Source organism: Episyrphus balteatus, chromosome 2 (assembly GCF_945859705.1).
Source record: "Episyrphus balteatus chromosome 2, idEpiBalt1.1, whole genome shotgun sequence".
NCBI lineage: Eukaryota > Metazoa > Arthropoda > Insecta > Diptera > Syrphidae > Episyrphus > Episyrphus balteatus.
In genome coordinates, this window is record NC_079135.1 from 20,550,826 (window position 1) to 20,566,828 (window position 16,003).

Genomic DNA, 16,003 nt, shown 5'->3' on the forward strand with positions numbered 1-16,003 from the left:
TATTCTGGGGGTAAATATAAACATACATTTTTGGTGAAATTATTGGTTTTAATAAAAATAACATATTTTAAGTCAATTACTACTGCTAAAGTGCCGCGGAGTCACATTTTAAAGTAGCCAACACCATCATTTTCAGTGGATGATGTTGCAAAATCGGCCTTTGACGTAAAAAAACAAAAAATATTACGTTCAGAGCTGCTCAGGATGCATATTGGGGCCTATATAAAGAATCAAAGGAAGAAAACAAAAACTTTTATTGGAATTTGAAAAAGTTTTTGTCAAATACCTTCTTGAACGTTTTTCAAGTTGTTATCCATATGATAAAGAGGAAATTCTAAATTTTATACCACCGTTTACATTTACCCCGAATTTGCAAAAAAACACAAACATGGTGGGGTATTTGTAAACATGCCATATTTGACAGTAATGTAAACAATTTGGGAAATATTTGTTTATATTTATAAAGAAGAATTGCCATCATTTCATATTTGCATTTGAAGATACCATTCAAGTTGTTCCGTGAAAACATAAAAAAATCTAAAGTCGAAAGAAAAAAAAGACATGAAATTGTTTACATTTACCCACATTGACCCTATCAAATATTATACACTTTGACCAAAAAACAAGTGATTTTAATGTTTTTTAGCATTTGAGTAGGGTTGCCGAGTACTTGTCTGCATTTGCGAGGTGGCACCCGACATTTTTTAAAAAGAAGAGAGTCTAAGCTAAACATAATGTATTTTACAGCCTTTAACTCTATCAAATATTATACACTTTGGCCAAAAAACAAGTGATTTTTGCGTTTTTTAGCATTTGAGTAGGGTTGCCGAGTACTTGTCTGCATTTGCGAGGTGGCACCCGACATTTTTTAGATAGAAGAGAGTCTAAGCTATACAGGATGTATTTTATAGCCTTTAACTCTATCAAATATTATACACTTTGACCAAAAAACAAGTGATTTTAATGTTTTTTAGCATTTGAGTAGGGTTGCCAAGTACTTGTCTGCATTTGCGAGGTGGCACCCTACATTTTTTAGATAGAAGAGAGTCTAAGCTAAACATGATGTATTTTACAGCCTTTAACTCCATCAAATATTATACACTTTGGCCAAAAAACAAGTGATTTTTGGGTTTTTTAGCATTTGGATAGGGTTGCCGAGTACTTGTCTGCATTTGTGAGGTGGCACCCGACATTTTTTAGATAGAAGAGATTCTAAGCTAAACATGATGTATTTTACAGCCTTTAACTCTATCAAATATTATACACTTTGGCCAAAAAACAAGTGATTTTTACGTTTTTTTAGCATTTGAGTAGGGTTGCCGAGTACTTGTCTGCATTTGCGAGGGGGCACCCGACATTTTTTAGATAGAAGAGAGTCTAAGCTAAACATGATGTATTTTACAGCCTTTAACTCCATCAAATATTATACACTTTGGCCAAAAAACAAGTGATTTTTGGGTTTTTTAGCATTTGGATAGGGTTGCCGAGTACTTGTCTGCATTTGCGAGGTGGCACCCGACATTTTTTAGATAGAAGAGAGTCTAAGCTATACAGGATGTATTTTATAGCCTTTAACTCTATCAAATATTATACACTTTGGCCAAAAAACAAGTGATTATAATGTTTTTTAGCATTTGAGTAGGGTTGCCGAGTACTTGTCTGCATTTGCGAGGTGGCACCCTACATTTTTTAGATAGAAGAGAGTCTAAGCTAAACATGATGTATTTTACAGCCTTTAACTCCATCAAATATTATACACTTTGGCCAAAAAACAAGTGATTTTTGGGTCTTTTAGCATTTGGATAGGGTTGCCGAGTACTTGTCTGCATTTGCGAGGTGGCACCCGACATTTTTTAGATAGAAGAGAGTATTATCTAAAATTTGGTGCTTAGTTAAGCTTTCTAGTGCATAAAAAGTTATACTGTTCTGTTCAAAGAAGATTTTTATCAGTGTTGTTTTCATTTGGATGGGGTTGCCACATTTGTAGGGTTACGTTCTTTATATTATTTTATTATTTTTTTTTACTATTTTGGCTTTCGTTTGGCTTTTCAAATTTTTTTTTTATCTGGCCAAACAACAAAGATATGAATGTATTAGTTATGTGACAATTTTTCCTTTCAAATAGGGTTGCCACATGGAAGTTCCCATTTTAGAAGTGGCAACCCTATTTTTTTATTTTCAGTATCAACTTATCTTTCATTTGACACCAATTTTAACCTCTAACCTTATGAGCTAAGTAACTCGACGGTCGCCGCTTGGACTATTAGGACTTAGAAAAATTTTTCACATTTAGGACTTTAAATTCCCTAAAACATTTTTATTTAAATGTATATTAAAAAAAAAGTTACTAGCTTTACATAAAGGTATGAACGTCATTGTGGTGGCAAACAATGATTTTTAATAATTTGTCATTCGATGAATTGTCATTCGATACATTGTTTTCGACGAATTGTCATTCGAGGAATTGTTTTTCGAAGAATTTTCATTCGAAGAATTTGCGGAAAATGCATCCAAACTCATCGTTAAATAAAAAGAAATGAACACTAAATCAACCACGTAAAACAAATAATTGAAAAAATTGTATTGTTTTTTTTTTAATTAATTTTTCGGAAACGACAAGACATTTTTGCATCAGGTTTTCTTTTTTTCCTTGAAAACAAATGTTAAAATTTACCTTTAAAAACAAAATTAGATTATAATTACATAAAATTTTGAAAAAAATTAGTTTGAAATTTTTGTTTTATTTTTTTTTTCAAAATTTTGTGTTTGAAAAAAAAAAAATGGAAAAAAGATTCAATAAAACGGTTTTATTTAAATGCAAAATTAGAGTAAAAGTTACTAGCTTTACAAAAAGATATGGCACGACATTGTGGTGGCAACCTATGATTTTTAATAATTTATTCGATGAATTTGTCATTCGATGAATTGTCATTCGATAAATTGTTATTCGAGGAATTGTTATTCGACGAATTGTCATTCGAGGAATTTTTGTTCGGTGAATTGTTATTTCGATGAATTGTTATTCGATGAATTGTTATTCGACGAATTGTCATTCGAAGAATTTGCGGAAAATGCATCCAAACTCATCGTTAAATAAAAAGAAATGAACACTAAATCAACCACGTAAAACAAATAATTGAAAAAATTGTATTGTTTTTTTTTTTAATTAATTTTTCGGAAACGACAAGACATTTTTGCATCAGGTTTTCTTTGTTTCCTTGAAAACAAATGTTAAAATTTACCTTTAAAAACAAAATTAGATTATAATTACATAAAATTTTGAAAAAAATTAGTTTGAAATTTTTGTTTTATTTTTTTTTTTCAAAATTTTGTGTTTGAAAAAAAAAAAATGGAAAAAAGATTCAATAAAACGGTTTTATTTAAATGCAAAATTAGAGTAAAAGTTACTAGCTTTACAAAAAGATATGGCACGACATTGTGGTGGCAACCTATGATTTTTAATAATTTATTCGATGAATTTGTCATTCGATGAATTGTCATTCGATAAATTGTTATTCGAGGAATTGTTATTCGACGAATTGTCATTCGAGGAATTTTTGTTCGGTGAATTGTTATTTCGATGAATTGTTATTCGATGAATTGTTATTCGACGAATTGTCATTCGAAGAATTGTTGTTCGGTGAATTGTTATTTCGATCAATTGTGTTCGATGAATTGTAATTCGATGAATTGTTATCGATAAATTTTCCGGTAACCGTTATTTTGATATTTATTCTACTTTTCTGTCGACGACGTTTCAGGTAGGGTTAAACGCTTCTTCAGGACTCTAAGAGTAAAAATAATTCTAAAAAATGGTAACTTACATAAAATATGTATATACTTTTTTGATCGTTTTAAGTCTTTAATTTTAACATTCAGTCAACTAATTTCAAATACTTCAATTTTTTTTTCATTTTAACTGAGTGGGTCACTCTGGTGTGTACGTAACTTTTTTTTAACGCTTAATACAAAATGGTCTAATTCTTCAGTAATTGTTTTGAATAATTGTTTGACAAAAGACGTTTAAAATTTGAAAAAAAAAATACAATTAGTGTTTATTACAAAAAGATGAATAAATTCACTTTCTGAAGTCCGAAATTCTTCGAATAAAGTCGTCAACGTTCATTTGCTCAACTTTGACATTACTTTTATTTGTCTAAAATTTTTAAGTCGTCATTAAACTAATTGCTTCCACTTTCTAACCAACACACCCTGTTTAATTATTTTGTTTTAAGTTAAAATAATGAAGCGACATGTGGTTTTTCTTAGACAATACAAAATTGCTGCAAATATGCTGTTGTTGTTGTCAAATTCCAAATATGCAACTCCTACTGCAATATGAAATTTATCATGAATTGTTTAGAAATTTAAAGCAATTATGATCTCAAAATCTAAAGAGTAAAAGTAAAGGAGCAAAACAAAAATAAATAAAAGCTTTGTACGAGTATTCTATCGTATAACTACATTTATTTTATTTTAACTGAATGAATTTATGTATATTCAAAATGTTTTTTAACTCTGGTTGAAGTTTGTTTTTCAGAATTATTGTTGAATAAACAAGAATTGAAAAAAAGTAACAAAAAATAAATAGTCTTTTCCTGTTTGTTCAAAGAAAATAAGGTAAAGATCCTTCCAGTAGATGATGTTGATTTCAAGGAAAATTCAGATTTCCTTAAGATTCAACGGAAGCTACTTGGAGGTGCAATTAGTTTATACCTAAGTCATAACAATATACTTCTTATCAAGAACTTAAATTAGAATTTAATGAAATCAAAAATCAATTCTTATGAGTTTCTTACTCTTCCTTGTATTGTTTGAATTTATAAACCTCCTGCTTATAAGTCCTTCACAGAGTTTATTTTTTTTTTTTTCTTTTTCTTTCAAGCAAGGAAAATCATAAAACACTAAGATATAAGTACATATTTTGATGTTTGGAATTGAAGAAAAATAAAAAATAAAATCGTGCATTTCTTTCAATACCAATTATTATTCATTTCTGGTAGGTATATTGTTTTTCTTCGGTTGTTTCTTGTAGTTAGTTCAAGTGACTTTTCATAATAAAGCTTAAATATAATTTTTGTTTTCTTACTTTTTAATAGAAAACAACGATTGTTCTTCAGAGTAATCATTATTGAATATATTTGCATGAAACAAAGGCACAAATAAATTCTTTTTTATTTCATTTTATTTTCTACAATTTTAATTAAAATAAATAAGAATGTTAAATATAATTAAAACAAAAAAAAAAACTTTAAAATTAAATTTCAAACTTTTCCAGTGACCACAATTTTTTGTAAAATCACGTATCATCAATCAGTTTCACATTTTGCAAAAATAAATTTCACTTAATAAAATAGCAAAATCATCATCTTTTTCTTTAAGAAAGATAAATTGACTAAGACTATACGTTAGGACATTGAACCAGACTAAGAAAAACTAATTTAAAAACTTTTAAAAAGTTTTTGTTTTGGTTTGTTAGGTTTAACATTTTTGAATTCGTTTCTTACCAAAATTTTGAAAAACAAAAAAAACTTTGACATAAAACACGAACAAATATTAAAAATTATTATCAAGGTTAATAAGTGTTTTTTTTTTACAACATCGACCACAGCAAATATAACAAAAAATTTATGTCTTCCTATACATCCTGAATAGCCTTAAATTTAATTTTAATTTTAACATACAAAAAATAAACAAACTTTTCTTTGATCAAAACACATGTCAAACACCTTCATTCCTGTCTTTAATTATACAAAACACTCTAACATCTCCTTTTCTTTATTTTTATTGATTAGGTTGAAAAGGAAAACAGGTTTCCTGCAGCAAATATATAAAAAAAAAAAATCAATAATTCTCACATCATCATCTTTTGATAAAGAGTATTATGTTAAAATTTTATGATACAGGCAATAGGAAACATCTGTTAAAAGTTCTTGAAGTGAAAAAAAGAACATGAATGTTTAATGTAGGTCTTATCTTTTATCACTCCTTTGCAGGGGCAAAGGTTAAATATATTTATTTCTTTAAATTTTTTTAAGAAGAGATTTTTCTAGGAATATTTTTCAATATTTTTGAATAATGAATTACTTAAACTGTTTATGTTCAAGTTCTTTTTTAAGTCATTTTTTACAATAATCCTCTACTACGAGTAAAAAATTTGACGATAAAATCTTGATTTCTATGAAAATCAAGTTCATTTTGGATATGTTGATTATTGCATGCATATGATTTGTCACTTTTATCTTAAAGATCGAAAAAGAATTTTCAACCACATCGTTTTATGTAAGGATGGGTCACTGTGGTGTATGCGTAATATTTTTTTAAATAATTTTCTCATTTTTTAAATGGAAATTTATCGTTCAAAATTTGACATCAAAGGTATTAAAAAGTCAAAAGACTGCCATATAACCAAAATTAAAAAAAACTTACTCACTTTTCGGAAGCAAAAACATAAAATATTTTTTTCGTAATTATGAGAGATAGCGTTAATAATATTGTAAGCATTTTTATGTCTTTACCAACAATTCAAAGTAAAAAATTCAAGCTTCAAGCAAGACCATGAGACTTTGAAGAAAAAATATTTGAACCATTCCAATTTTTGTTTTTTACCGACATCCAAAAAGATGGAGGTATTTAATTCGTCTGTATTTTTTTTTTTTTTTTTTTTGTGTTTGTTACCTCATAACTTTGGACTGAGCCAACCAATTTTGATAATTCTTTTTGTATTGGAAAGCTTATGCCTGCATTGTGGTCCCATATCAATTTTGTTTAGTTCTGGCCATAAAAAACTATTAGAAAAACCATAAACCCAGTTTTGATCCATGGAAGTCGGTTTTGATTTTTGATAAAAATGATTCCTTTTTCAGTGCAACATTCATAAATTCCTTCCTCAACCCAATTCAATTTTGTTTATTGCGAAAATGAAATCCTGTGGTGGTTGATGCTTTTGATTTCATTAGTCACCTTTTTTTATCAGATCAAAGAATAATTTTCAACCACATCTTTTAATGTACGAATTGGTAACTGTGGCGTATGAGTAATCTTTTTGTTTGTCAGTTTCGAGAGCTTGATAGCTTTGGCATGTAGATATGATAAATAACATCCATCAGTAACAGTTTTTATACCAATATTCTGTTGCAGGATTATCAGAAAATACTGCTGCTCTGAGATCACTTTTCGATTTTATCACAGGTTAATTTACATTTTTCGATCGATGACGTTGACTTCGAAAAGCCTTTGTGATCATATTAACTGAAAATTTTAAATTTCCCAAAGTTATATATGAAAAACCTTGTTTCTCTATTATTAGGTATTTCGTTTAAGAGTTTGGCTAAGTAATATTTTTTTTACCGATTTTCATCTAACCAACCAGAATTTCCAATCTACGTTACAATACACATTATCCTTTACTTGAACAATTTGATCATAATAGTGATCTAATAAAAGTTTCAAATTGAAATTTGGTTGAAAAATAATGAAACAAAATGTTTCTTCCATTTTTCATTAGAGTAATAATGAATCTCTTTTCTAGAATTATATCATTTTCAGGATTAACACAAAAAAACCAACCAAAAAATAATCCTGTTTGCTGATGTAAGTTTCATCAACTCCAATCCACTTATACTTTTTTTTTTCTTGTTCTTTTTATATTTTAATCCATTAAACTATTAAGCTCTTAACCTACACCAAACGAAATGCTAAGTGTCTGCGTCCTCAAAGAGACAAACTGTTTCAATTAAAAAAGTTATTGACAAAAAAAAAATGAAACGAAAAGAAAAAAAAAACTTAAAACGTTGCGCTTTTATCCTTATGCTCATAAAGAAAAAAAAACACTTAAAAAAGTTCAATGTCTGGCAACGGTTGTAGATAGATATTTAGAACATAGAAGTCGTTTTCGTTTGTTGGCGCGGCATCTTCGTCGTTGTCGTCATTGTGTGCCACCATATCCTTCCTTAAGCTTAAAGTCAATTTAACTTTTTGGCATGCAAAATAATTTCTTTAGAAATTAAAGTTTTTTTTTACCCCAATTTTTATTTTTTTCTTCCCCTCTTCTAGTAAGTTCACCAGGAAGTAGGTATTTCTATGAAGTACGATGGCGGTGGTAAGAAGTTAAAATACTATCCAATTGCTAGGTAAATTGATATACCATGAAGTTGAGTTAGTTTTTTTTTTACCTAAGAATAACAAGAAAAATAATAAAAAAAAAAAAAAAATACCATCTTGGAATCTCCCTGCATGTTGATGTTGGTCTCTATGCCTTCTTTGTTCGTAGCATCCTTCCTCTTTTCGCATCCTCATTTTTGCATCGAGTAATTGAAATAACAACGGATAGGGACTTGGCCTCATTATATCTCAATTATATTTCAAAGTGATAATGTAATAAAGAAAAGATATGGAACATTGCATTCTTTGGAAAGCACTTTGGAAACGTTTTAAAAAACTTTATTAAATTAAGTGTAGTAATGGTGTTGTAGACATTTGCTGATTTTTTTAAAAATAAGTTCTTTGGTAAATTTGAAAAATGTTGTTATTTTTTTGTTTTCCGAAAAGAAATTGGCACTACACCTTGCATTTTCAGCAACCAAACTCATGAGGATCAAAACTTCAAAAATCATAAAATAGATTAGGCAAGATAGACTTTTTCGTGGAACTAAATATAGGAACGCTGATTTTTCAAATTTGAAAGAAGGGCATTAGGAAAGCTTAAGTCTTAATAAAGTCCCCCGCGTGAAATTCGCCATTTTGGAAAACATGGTTTAGTCTTTATTACACAAGCTATTGGTTTGACGAAATAAGTTATTTGATCATTTGTTCATTTATTCACTCTTTTTTCTTTGATAAACATAATAGTAGAGTAACTAAAGCAAATTATAAGGGAACCCGGCCGAACAGCTCTGATTTTGACGATTTTTATTTTTCAAACGTAGGTAATTAAAAATACTTTAAAGTCTATAGATTAAAAATTGCCGATGTTGCCGTATTGTTTTTTTTAAATTAAAATTAAATTTTTATTGAACAAAACCATTTTTTTTTTTTGCTTAAATTTCATAAAACAAATGGTAACAAAACATTCTCTAGGTAATTTAAGGAAAAAAAGTATAAAGGAGTAAGGGACAATCTTCCATCGTTTAAACGATAAATGCAATTTTCTCACAATCTGACTTCAAACACAAAAAAAATATTTTGAAAACAACGGCAACACCTACAATATTTTAAAATACATTTTTAAAAAGCCAGAAGCTCATTCTTATCTCTTAAATTTAAATCCACTAAATTTAATGAAGAGTTTTTGAAAAAATGGTCCTCAAACTCAGAATTTAAATGACTTTTTTCCAAACTTTTTCTAATAAAATATGAATTTATTTTAAAAAATTTTTTGGCCATTAATATTATCAGTTGAATTCCGAAAAGGAAATATATAGTACAGTTTAAAAAAAAAATTTAAAATAACTTCAATTTCAATGGGTTTTTTTGATAAAAACTGAATTTTAGCACTGAAATAATTGATTTTCTCAAAGACTTGGTAAATAAGAACTTTAAATTTTTGCTATTTAACTTTCAAAAGTAAGGGTTATTAAATTAACAAAAAATAATTTTATATTTAGAAGTTGAACTTTAAAAAAAAAATAAGTTAAATTTTTTTCCAAAACTTCTATTCAAAAAAGTTCTTCGAAATTGTAATACTTTTTTATTTTTTTCATAAACCGTAATACATATTGACATTTCCTTTTAGAATTTCAAATCATAAGTTAAAATTTTTTCAATAATTTTTTTTTTTTTTTTTTCAAAATCTGAGTTGAGTTACCATTCTTTCAAAAGCCCTTAATTCAATTAATTTAAATTTTACAAATATGACTAAGCTTCTAGCTTTTTAAAAATGTACATTTAAATATTGTAGGTGTTGCCGTTGTGTTCAAATATTTTGTGTTTGAAGTCAATTTACATTTACATTTTACATTTCCTAGACAATCTTTGGGCATCAATTAATTTATGAAATTTAAGAAAAATTTTTGAAAAAAAAAATTTTAAAAATCAAAACGGCAACACCGGCAATTTTTAATCTATAGACTTTAAAGTATTTTTAATTACCGAAGTTTGAAAAAAAAGATCATCAAATTTAAAGCTGTTCGGCCGGGTTCCCCAATATTGCCAATTTTTGAGCTTTAGTTACTCCACTATAAAAAGAAATACGAATTCATAGATTTTTTTTTTTTTTTTTTTTCATTTAAAAATTTTTGTTTTATATTTTTATTTTAAATTTTTCCAACAGAACTTTAAAAACGCATGTTATAAGACAGATAAATAATATTTCACCAAAATGTGAAAATATCTAAAAAATTAAATTAGTGTTGCTAGAAATCAACCAGTGCAATTTTAAGGCAAAGTGAACCCAAATAATTAAGGTTTTTTTTCTGGAAAATATAAACAAACAATAAAAATAAGCATATAACTTTAAAATTAGTACAAAAACAAAAATATTTAAAAAAAATGGAGCTTCTTAAAATAAAAGAATATGATTTTTATACTTAGACCCGTTTGCTGAACCGTTTAAGCATTTAAGTTCTACATAAATCCTTAAATGTGACAGTATACGCAGAGGAAAAAGTAGGAAATAAGAGTTTATGTTCAACATAAATTATTTAAGTTTCGATTTAGTAAATGGCCCGTAATGACCCTAAATACATTTTTTTTTTTTTTTGAAAATTTTCGAAAGTAACCAATACACTGAGGGAAAAAATAAATTGAAGTTGAAACGTCGTTGTTTCAAAGTTGAACTACTTTGATTTATGTGACTTTAAGATACGAAACCATCAAAAATTAACCTATTTTTTACGTTGATTTTAAAATGTCCATCTTCAACGCAAAATCATTCCAAATAATAATTAAATCAATGTGGTATTCATTGATTTCACGTTGTTTTATGGTGGCTTTTCCCTCAGTGTATAATTTTTGAGCTTACTGGAATACATTAAATTTTATATACATCCGTCTGGAAAATTTTAAAAAGTTGAAAATGGGCAGAAGGGACTAAACATTTAGAAACGTTAGGGACTAAACATTTAAGTAATTTCTCGGTCTCTGATTAGTCAGCTTTCAAAAAAAATCCTTCCAATTTATGTAATTTTATTGGAAAGCTGACGGGAAAGTTAGGCAAGAAAATTTTCCCTAAAAATTTAGGAAAGTTTTTTTTTGTCAACATGACAGCAGATTGTTTTTAATTAAAGAATTAATTAAGCAAAATTAAATTTATTTATGTGAAAAAGAACTAAAAAGTGCATTATCGGTTATAAGTAATTTTATTTATTCATTACAGTTAAGTGAAATTTGGTGCCTTACCCATGCGACCGGTAAAATTCTTAAATAAATTTCGAAATTTGACAATAGCATCACATCCAAACTAATTTAGTCAATTTACTCAAATTTCCGTTCAGAAAATGACGTTGCCTAAATATCTAGTCCCTAATATTTCCTGAACGTGCCCAATTGTTTACCAGTGAATATAGTGGAACCCTAGTTTAATTCTTATGACTTGCTCACCGGTGAAATTTAAAACTTCATCACTATTTAGCACTTGATTTGGAATGGTCTACACATATGTTATTTTGAACATTTCAGCAAATCCTAGTACATACTTCTTCAGCTGCCATCTAGCAATGGCAATTTGCAGGGCCGCCTTAACTATCCTTAACTATCCCTTGGACACACAAGAATTTGGGGCCCTTTTGAATTATTTTACTTTCCAATGGTTGGCTTAAAAGCAATGGTTATGGTTAAAAAAGTTTGCCAATATATATCGTTCCATATAAAGTACCTAGTGTCTTTATTATTGATAGGGGGTGGCAATAATACGAGCATTGAGACATCAATCGTTGCCACTGCCAATAATTGTACTTTTTATACCACCAATAATTATACCCTGTATCCGTTAAGTTTCAGTTTGAAGAATTGAAAAAAAGGAGCTCAAACAGATTAATAAATTTGCTAAAAACTCGGTACAGACGATTTGTACTTAATTTCCAAGAGCCGTTTTTTTATTTCTTTTTCTTGTTATTTTAATGTCTCCTTTTCAACGTATATCTCCAATAGAAAGTTTTCGAGATATTGCTATTTTCTCAAAAACGGATAACGATTTTGCTTTAAAAAAAAAAACATGTAATGCTGCAAATAATAAGAAAAATATTTTTTTGGACCGTTATTAACGGTACCTACTTGCCATAGAACCGATTTCTCAATGTAAACGACACAACCAATTTTAATGAAAATTTTTACATTAAAAGGTTTATACTGATATAAAAATTAAGAAAACTTTTTAAAAAAAATTATTTTTGGATTAAAAAAAAGTTAATTTTTTTTATTTTGAAAAACAATTTTTTTTAAAGTTATGTAATGAATTTTATTTGTCAATCTTTAAATACGAGAACAATTCGCAATGCAAATTAAAAATATTTTGGGAGTTACAACCATTGTACCATTGCGTTTTCCATTGAAGCAAAACATTGATGTACCGTCGACGAGTCGGCAATAGTTGATGTCTTTTTGCCGGCGAATTGATTCTTTTTTCGTCTTTTAATACCAATCTACACATATTTTTAGACTGATTTTAACACGCACTACAAATTTGACAGTTTTGCAAACTTCAAACGAAATTATTATTTAAGGAAAAAGATAATGGAAGAGAATTCGTTGTTTTTATTAATAAATAATAAATAATCTTACCTACAGTAAGAATTATTTATTATTGTCTCCTTATGCCGAAATGGTAAAATCAACGCTTGGGCATGGTTTGTCGTTAATATCAGTCCATTTATGTGAGGCTACTTTGTGTTTTATCAGAACATCAGAACAGAACATGTCAGAACATCAGAACTAATGGCCGACTTTAAAGCTTATTATGGAATTAGGTCCTTCAGAACGAATTCTTTAGCTAGATCCACACTAGGTTGATCAACACGTTCAACATTAAGTATAAGTACCAAATGAATAGTTAAACCGTTCCAAACTGGTTCAATTGATGTGGTGGGCTCAAATATGTCCTTTATGCATCAGTTAAAATAATTTTCAAATGTTTAACTGTTCAATATTTCGATTTGGGACGTATGTTGAACGTGTGGATCCAGCTTTCTAAGTTAAACTTTCAGTGGCTAAATTCTGGTTCTTGATATTATGTAGCTTCTTTAGAAGCTTGTTTTTTTTTCTGAAAACAATATTTCCTCTTTAGTGTGTCCATCCATTTTAACTTACATCCACCGCTTAAACAAATCTATGAATACATAGTCCAAATTCATACGTAATACAAATTCACACACTTACTAACATTTAAAGAAAAACAACAACAACAAAAAGAAAACGGAAAACATATGTAAGTGTATATCCTTTAGCTTGTGCAAATTGCTGTTTTTATTAAGAGAAATTGTGTCCTAAGTTTTTGGGCCAAACCAAGCGAACAAGTAAAAACTGTCACAAAGGACGACGACAAGAAGAAGTACTATCACACACATATAAGAGTTAAAGGATGGGGGTGTGCGAGTGGACTTGGCGCGTATATACATTCAGCACCAGCGACCCGAGCTAGGACATCGGAAGAGAAAACCAACAATTTATTTCAGTCAATTTCTTTTGGTCCGCATTTTATTCATTTTTTTTTTTGCCCGGCTTTTTGTGTGATTCATTTTTTTTTTTTTGTATTTTAACTTGTGCTCAAACAAAAGCTCAAGGATATGCTCCAGTAATTTAATAACCAAACATTTTTACAGGAAGCATGTCCTTTTGTCATTGTTGGGCCATAGTATGAGTATGAGATAGCACACAAAGGAAACCGGAAGCATACAATGGCACCCCAGTAGAGCCAAAGTCTCTGGTGGATGATGATGATGATGATGGGCGGCAATGGGCGGTGTGATGGCGAGATGGAGATGAGCTCTGAGCGTACGTATAAACCAAAAAAAAAAATTAAAAAAATGGGGGCATGAACAAAACAAAAAAAAAAAAAAAAAAAAGGAGAATAAAAAAAAACGTAGCAAGTAGCAAGTCATGTTTCCTTTAAATTAAATTATTATTGCTTTGCATACCTACCTCCGAGCTACAATGCGGCTTGGCTTCACTTCAAATTGTGAATGTAGTCGTTATTTATGTCAACAAGCTATTCTTTTGTTGATTTTTATGGTGAGAAGTTTTATTTAACTACTAACGCCCCACTTCTTTCATCTGGGGAGCGCCCTTATTTGACACTCAGGATGGCAAAAAAAAAATCAGAGCAACAAGGACGATAAAGAAGATACACATAGGTATTTTCTGTTGGTTGGATAGGTAAATGAAATCAGGTAACCTCATATACAAGTTCAAGTTTTTTTTTCTATTCAATGCTCTGAGAATGTCCTTTTTTTATTTTGTATTTTTCTTCTTGATTTTCAAATAAATACTATGCTATTGTGTGCAATAAGAGGAGTAAAATAGAGAGAAACGTGTGTGACTAGAAGACTCTGAATAGGATTTAAATGGGTTTCTGATTTGTTAAGCTATTTTGTATAAAAAAAAGATTTCTATATAAACGCAGAGTCCTTGTGATTGAAGGACATTTTTATTTCTTCTTCTTCTTTCTACTTCTACTTCATCTATCTGAATAGATTGTGTATTTTTGCAATTTGGCCTGTATAGGATATAATGAAATTTGCATAAATTTAATTCTATTTGTATAATGCCGCATCTACCCACAAAGATTCTGTTGTGGAAGGTTAATAGCTTTTTTTCGTTCTTTTTTTGAGAAATGTAGAGAAAAGTCACCACACCCCATATTGGGGTGGTGTGTTGAAAGCATATAACATCATCAAGATATTGGGGTGAATTTATATAGAGTGGTGATTTTAATTAAGGGGTAGAGGGGAATTTGAGGAGAAATAAAAGGGAAATTTTTTGGTGATATTGAGTACCAAGGTCAAATATCAGCTGGGTTATCTGGTTAATGTTCTCCTTTTTTTGATAGTTATTGTTACCTTTTTTTTTGGTGAAAACTACTTCAATGAATCTACTTTAAATTTTCTGAGGTACTGTTGATAAGATGAATATAAAGATAAACTGATGGTATAGCTTTTTTGTGTGTAAAATTTTTCATATAATTAATATTTTTTTCATAACAATTAAAATAAAATGCACGACTGGGGTCGCACGTACTTGCTCTTATGGTAAAAGTTACTCTAATGTTAAAGTTTTTCATTGAACAAAATAAGGGAAAATTTAGAATTTGATATTTTCACGGAATTTCGTTAGTGGTGCATAAAAAATAAAATCTGTTTTTATAAATAATTAAACACCGTTTTAAATTATCTTTTACAAAAAACTAAGTATGCCATTTTATTTCTAGTATAAAAAGGAATTTTTAGAAAAAAATTTTCGATAATCGTTAGAGCCGTTTTTTAAAAAAATAATTTTTTATATATAAAAATTTTGTAACATTTAAAAAAAAAAAAGTTGGTATGCCATTTTGAACAAATAATTAATTTACACATGAAAACGGATTTTCAAAAATTTTTCACTAACCCGTTTCCAAAAAAATGATTTTTCAAAAAAAAAATTTGAAATATTTTTTAAAAATCCAAAAATTAGTTTTTTCAAAAAATTTTAAATTTTTTAAATAATGATTGTTTAAACGTTTCAGTATAAAAATTTTAATTGTAATATGTTTGGTCGTTTACGAGAAATTCATAAATCAAAAAAACCGTTCTATGACAGGTACCGTTAATAACATTACAAAAAATATTGTTTTTATTTAAAAAGAAAGCTTTTATGTGTTTCACTACACACAAAAATTTTAATCAAAATCATTGGATCCGATTTTGAAAAAAATTAACTTTTCTATTTCCGTTATGTGACAGGTACCGTTAGTTTTGGTCCTAAAAAAAAAATTTAAATTTTTCCTCTAGGGAATTACCCAAAACTGTTAACTACCAAGTTTGAAGAAAATAGCTCCAGTAGTTTAGGCTGTAGCTCGAGGTTCCTACAGACAGAT